Source organism: Sciurus carolinensis, chromosome 3 (assembly GCF_902686445.1).
Source record: "Sciurus carolinensis chromosome 3, mSciCar1.2, whole genome shotgun sequence".
Lineage (NCBI taxonomy): Eukaryota > Metazoa > Chordata > Mammalia > Rodentia > Sciuridae > Sciurus > Sciurus carolinensis.
In genome coordinates, this window is record NC_062215.1 from 60,835,053 (window position 1) to 60,842,541 (window position 7,489).

Genomic DNA, 7,489 nt, shown 5'->3' on the forward strand with positions numbered 1-7,489 from the left:
TTGTTTGGGTTAAAGATGGGTACATAATTCAATCTGAGCCAATAAGAATCAATAATAGGACTTCTGTTGAAGCCATTCATTGAACATGTTAGGTGCTAATGTTACAGGGGTGAACAAAATAGGACTGTTGACAAGGACAACCTGTTGGTTGGCTTCAATGGCAGAACATCAACTTAGTGGTCTGACAGTTCATTTGCTACAATAAGAGATAAGGTTGCCAGAGTATGAAGCTATCAGAAAAGAAGCAAAACCAGAAGAGATGGAGACAGTTGTCACCTGGATCCAGCTTTGCCTGAAGCTCATACACCCCGTGCTTTTCCATTACATCAACCTATAAGTCCCCTCCCCCTTCCACATTTTTGCTTTTAAGTGCTCAACATTGATTTGTGGTTTTTTCCTATTTATTATTTTAAGAGGCAGGGTCTTGCTATGTTGCCCAGGCTAGCCCCAAACTTTTAAGTTCAAGCAATCCTCTTGCTTCAGCCTCCTGAGAAGTGGGGACCACAGGCATGGCCAGGTTCTATTTTTTGGGGGGGTATCAAAGATTGAACCTTAGGGCACTTTATCATTGAGTTACATCCCCAGTTCTTTTTATTTATTTTTTAATTTTGAGACGGGGTCTTGCTAAGTTGCTGAGCAACTTGAACTTGCAATCCTCGCCTTAGCCTCCCGAATCAATGGGATTACAGATGTGTCCTGCTACACCTGGTCTTTTTTTTTTTTTAATTTTTTAATTTTAATTTTTTTACTTGTTGACGGACATTTATTTTATTCATTTATTTATATGTGGTGCTGAGAATTGAACCCAGTGCCGCATGCATGTGAGGTAAGTGCTCTACCACTGAGCCACAACCTCAGCCCCTACACCTGGTCTTTCTATTAACTATTTCGAATTTGGTTCCTGGGACTAGAGTTTTGGCCCAAGATGGACTAGACCAAGAACCCGTAGCAAGCCCAGAGAGTATGTCCCAAGCCTCTGCTGTTCATGGCCTTTTATCTCCTGGGGAGACTTGGGGAGGGAAGGTCTACTCTTCGATAAACATTAGCCCAAGACTCTTGGGTCCCATATACAATTTGAGAAAAAGGAAAAAAGAAGGGGAAGGGAGAAGAGATTGTCCTTAAGCACCCCACCCTCAATGACAACAGACACCTGGGGATGCTTGGCTGAGCTGAGCCCACAACCCAGTTGAAGGTGAAGATGTAAAATGTCAGCACCAGATAACTCTCAGAGATCATCTATGCAACCTGCCCATTTTACAGATGGGAAACCGAGGCCTAGGGCATCTTACGACCATCTGAAGTCCAGGGGTTTGGGTTCCAGCTCCACCTCTCCACCCATCTGGGGAACTCCAAAAGGAGTGGGGGAAGTGTGTATGGCCAGTGCAGCAGGAGGATCCATCATAACAATAATTATGAAGGTAGGAGGCTTTCAGCAGGCTAATTATGTGGGATAGGTCTCAGCCTAGATAAACTTTCATGGGTATTTCATCTTTATGTGAGGGTTCCAAAGATGGGGAAACTAAGGTGCTGAGAAGTGCCATCTTGGCAATCCTGAGGATGGGGTGTACAAGAAGAGTTTCTGAGGGACAGGGCAAGGGAGCCACTGAAGACAAGTGGTAGATTCCAAGGCTGCTGAGACTGGACCAGGTCCGTGGACACACCGGTCTTCAGTTCTCCTGCTAATCAGTAGACACTCTCAAACACTGACCAGAGGGGGACAGGGAAGACCACCTCTGCTGGGCATTCTGGGGGGAGACAGGCCGGTGGGTCTAACTGTGCATTATGAAAATGATCTGAAGTACTGGATACAAAGGTTGGAGATACAGTACACAAAAGGAATATCTGTAAGTTAAGCCCAGATATTATAAACAAAATGGTGGGGATCAAAGGTGGCACTCTGGGCTGCCAGCAAAGCTCCCCCTCTGCACCCGGTGAAGTCCTCAAAAGGACTGTTTGGTACTCTGTATGCCTGGATCCTCCACTAGCTAACAAGTATACATTAAGCACCTACCCTGCAGCAGGCTCTGGGAAGATGCTGGGGATACCCACATGAAAAAGGTACTGTCCTATTGGGCACAGTGGTGCACACCTATAATCCCAGCTACCCTGGAGGCTGAGGCAAAGGATCACGAGTTTGAGGTCAGCCTGGGCAATTTAGTGAGATTCTGTCTCAACATTGAAAAAAAAGTGAAGCGGGGGAGGCTGGGGAATGTAGCTCAGTGGTAGAGCTCTCCTGGGTTCAATCCCCAATGCCAAATAAATAAATAAATAAATAATACAATCCTTGTCTTCAAGAAGACCCTGGGGGCTGCGGCTGTAGCTCAGTGATAGAGCATTTGTCTCACAAGTGTGAGGTACTGGGTTCGATTCTCAGCACCACATAAAAATTTAAATGAAGGTATTGTGTCCATCTACAAAAAAAAAAAAAAAAAAAGAGAGGAAGAAAATACAGGTCCATCAACAACTAATATATATATATATATATATATATATATTATATATGTCATATATATTATATGTAATATATATAATACAATGGAGATTGGACACCCTGTCTCAAAATAAAAAATAAAAAGTATAGCTCAGTGGTACAGCACTTGCTTAGCATGTGTGATATATACTATATGGTTAAAAAAAATACTCTCTAGAAAGGTATAAAAGAACTGATAACCTTGGTAGGTTGAGACTTTTCAATGTATACCCTTTTTAATTTTTGGAGTTTGAAACATATAAATGTATTGCATATTTAGAATTCTTTTAAAAATTAAATATTTAATTAAATAAATAGAGAGCAGTCTGGGAGATCTAAGATGGCAGACTAGAGGAAGGCTGCGTTCCTTGTCGCTCAGTAACGCCGGTTTCAAGCAGAAGATATCTGTTTCTCGGTGAGGTAGACAGGGATGTCCTCTTTCACCACTTCTATTCAACATTGTCCTCGAAACTCTAGCCAGAGCAATTAGACAGACTAAAGAAATTAAAGGGATACGAGTAGGAAAAGAGGAACTTAAGCTGTCACTATTTGCGGATGACATGATTCTATATTTAAAGGATCCAAAAACCTCCTCCAGAAAACTTCTAGACCTCATCAATGAATTCAGCAAAATAGCAGGCTATAAAATCAACACGCATAAATCTACAGCATTTTTATACGCAAGCGACGAAACAGCTGAAAGGGAAATGAGGAAAACACTCCATTTGCAATAGCCTCAAAAAAAAAAAAAATACTTGGGCATCAATCTAACCAAAGAGGTAAAAGATCTCTACAATGAAAACTACAAAACATTGAAGAAAGAAATTAAGGAAGACCTTAGAAGATGGAAAGATCTCCCATGTTCTTGGATAGGCAGAATTAATATTGTCAAAATGGCCATACTACCAAAAGTGCTACACAGATTCAATGCAATTCCAATTAAAATCCCAATGACGTACCTCACAGAAATAGAGCAAGCAATCATGAAATTCATCAGGAAGAATAAGAAACCCAGAATAGCTAAAGCAATCCTTAGCAAAAAGAGCGAAGCAGGGGGTATCGCAATACCAGATCTTCAACTACACTACAAAGCAATAGTAAGAAAAACAGCATGGTATTGGCACCAAAATAGACAGGTAGATCAATGGTACAGAATAGAGGACACAGACACAAACCCAAATAAATACAATTTTCTAATACTAGACAAAGGTGCCAAAAATATGCAATGGAGAAAAGATAGCCTCTTCAACAAATGGTGCTGGGAAAACTGGAAATCCATATGCAGCAGAATGAAACTAAACCCCTATCTCTCACCCTGCACAAAACTCAACTCACAATGGATCAAGGACCTTGAAATCAGACCAGAGACCCTGCATCTTATAGAAGAAAAAGTAGGTCCAAATCTTCACCTTGTTGGCTTAGGATCAGACTTCCTTAACAGGACTCCCATAGCACAAGAAATAAAAGCAAGAATCAATAACTGGGATAGATTCAAACTAAATAGCTTTCTCTCAGCAAAGGAAACTATAAGCAATGCGAAGAGAGAGCCTATAGAGTGGGAGAATATCTTTGCCACTCATACTTCAGATAGAGCACTATTTTCCAGAATATATAAAGAACTCAAAAAACTCTACACCAAGAATACAAATAACCCAATCAACAAATGGGCTAAGGATATGAACAGACACTTAACAGAAGAAGATCTACAAGCAATCAGCAAACATTTGAAAAAATGTTCACCATCTTTAGTAATAAGAGAAATGCAAATCAAAACTACCCTAAGATTCCATCTCACCCCAATTAGAATGGCCATTATCAAGAATACAAGCAACCATAGGTGTTGGAGAGGATGTGGGGAAAAAGGTACACTCATACATTGCTGGTGGGACTGTAAATTAGTGCAGACACTCTGGAAAGCAGTGTGGAGATTCCTTAGAAAACTTGGAATGGACCTACCATTTGACCCAGCTATCCCACTCCTTGGCCTATACCCAAAGGACTTAAAATCAGCATACTACAGAGATACAGCCACATCAATGTTCGTAGCTGCTCAATTCACAATAGCCAGACTATGGAACCAACCTAGATGCCCTTCAATTGATGAATGGATAAAGAAACTGTGGCATATATATACAATGGAATATTACTCAGCTATAAAGAATACTAAAATTATGGCATTTGCAGGCAAATGGATGAAATTGGAGAATATCATGTTAAGTGAGATAAGCCAATCTCAAAAATCCAAAAGACGAATGATCTCACTGATAAGCGGATGATGACACGTAAAGGGTGGTGGGAGGGGGGCAAGAATGGAGGAAGGAGGGACTGTACAGAGGGAAAAAGAGAGGTGGGAGGGGTGGGGGGAAGGAAAAAAATAACGGAATGAATCAAACATCATTACTCTATGTAAACGTATGAATATGCAAATGGTATGCTGTTACTCCATGTACAAACAGAAACAACATGTATCCCATTTGTTTACAATAAAAATAAATTTTAAAATAAATAAATAAATAAATAAATGAGCGAATCAATTCTCAGAGTCCCCCATTCTTCTTCCTTTTTGTACTGGGGATTCAACTCTACCAACTGAGTTAATCCCTAGCCCTTTTTATTTTCTTAATTAAAAAAAAAATTTAGTTGTAGGTGGACACAATACCTTTCTTTAGTTTATTTATTATTTATATGCAATGCTGAGAATCGAACCTAGTGCCTCACACGTTAGGCAAGTGCTCTACCACTGAGCCAAAACATCAGCCCTATTTTCTTAATTTTGAGACAGGGTTTCGCTAAGTTGCCTGGACCAGCCTTGAACTTGTGATCCTTCTGCCTCAGCCTCCAGAGTGGCTGAGATTACAAGTGTGCACACAGCAGCACCTGGCTTCCAAGTCCCTCCTGTGTCTGCCCATATGATTCTCTAACCTCCTCGTTTAAATCCTTCTCAATCTTTAAAACTCAGTTTAGACCAAACTGCCCAGAAGTACTTCCTGAATGCCTTCCCTGAACACTAATAGTTTTGTGTAAGACCATTTATTCTGCAGCCTTGGACAATGCTGCGTCCATCTCAATTTATCCACCAGATTTCTTCCTGGTAGGGAGTGAACCTATTTCACCTCTGGTCTTCCTGCAACACTGAGCTCTTGAAATCTGTGCTTGAAAGACTGAGTGAATCATAAGCCCCATGAATGTTTTATACTTTGCGAAGGGCTTTGATGATCCCTATTTCCTCCCAACAGCTAGGTAAGGCTATAGAGATGAGTGTTTTTATCTGATAAAGAAAGGGGTCTAGCTCAGAGCTTGCTTTGCATGCACAAGGCCCTAGGTTTTCTCTTTTAAAATATATGTATTTTCACTTGTAGATGAACATAATTTTATTTATTTTTATGTGGTGCTGAGGATCAAACCCAGTGCCTCACATAACCCAAGGCCCTAGGTTTGATCCCCAGCACGTTAAAAAGGAAAGGAAGAAAGAAGGAAGCAAGCACCAATGATTCAGTGGTCACAGTCAAGTAATTTGCTCAAGTTCACAAAACTCTTGAGTAGAGGCTGTCAGGTACAGATTTCCAATCCACTTCAGTGGTAGGTTCACACATTATCCTGCCTTCTATGTACATCTAATAGTAAGGTCTTGTTCTTATTTCCAGCCTTCTGATGCAATAGTTCTAACTTCTTCTGGTCCAGCTCAGTCCCTCTTCCCCCTCACATGGTAGCCAGAGGGATAGTTCTGAAATGAATCTTATCACTTCTCACCTTCCTTTCTCCTGCTTAAAGGCTTCCTCTTTTCACCACTCCTCTTCTCTCCACCTGCACTCCAGGGCAAAGTCTACTTTCCTTTGCAATATTCCAAGGGCCTAGGCAGCCTACCACCCCCACCCTATCTCTGCAGCTTCTGTTCCCAATTTCCATTAGATCCTGGCAAATGTCAAAAATATGCTTTCAGCAGGGTGCAGTGGCAAATGCCTGTAATCTCAGTGACTCAGGAGGCTGAGGCAGAAGGATCACAAGTTCAAGGCCAGCCTGGGCAACTTAGAGAGATCCTGTCTCAAAATTAAGAAAATAAAAAGGTTGTAGATGTAGTTCAATGGGAGGGCACCCCTGAATTCAATTCAGTACTGCAATTTAAAAAAACAAACAAAACTTTTAAGTGTTTCACAAGGCCTTCCAGGACCTGTGCAGGGAAGACTCACCCCATTCTCCGCCTGGACAACTTCAACTCACGGGCAAGGCCTGGTTGAAATGTTACCTCTGGGGCTGGGGGATAACTCAGTAGTTGATATATGTTTAGCAAGCAGGAGGTTCTGGGTTCTATCCCTAGGACCGCGCGGGCACACACAGAGAGTACCCCTGTAGCAATCTCTGACCTCACTCACTTTTCAGTCCCACCAAGCCAACTGTAGCAATCTCTGACCTCACTCATTCTTCAGTCCCACCAAGACAACTGAACAAAAAAAATTCACACTACTGTAAAGGACAGAGGCTATGGATTTAGACTGCTCTCTGTGTGACCTTGTGCTCAGCTTCCTCTTCTGTAAGATGAGGATGGCAGCCTGGAAGAAGGAACCTATCTTGGTGAGAGTGTGAGGACGTTGGTAGGGAGATAGATGCCGTGGTGGCTCAAGACAAAATTTGGTGAGTTCGTTTTTCATGTTTCATCCCCATTAGTCACCCTCACCCTCGCCTCTGGTGACCATGCTCTAGACTGCCTTGAATTCCCTCCTCAATAATCCAGACGCACCGAGTCTCACCCCTTTGGTGGGAAAAGGCATGGTTGGAGAGAAGGGAGCTGAGGGTCACACTAACACCGTTAATTAGAAACAGCGCGGTGGTTTGGCAGATTTGCAAAAGGAAGCCGAGGGTCGTTGGGGGAGGGGAGCGTTAGCAATAGTAGGCCTAGACTAGTCTCCACCCAAGGTCACAGTGCCCGCCCAACGGACAGCGAGCGGCAGGGACGTCCCCCCGAAGCCCCGCCCCTTGAGGGGGCCGAAGTCTTTCTCCTTTGAGTCAGGATTCGTTGCCTTT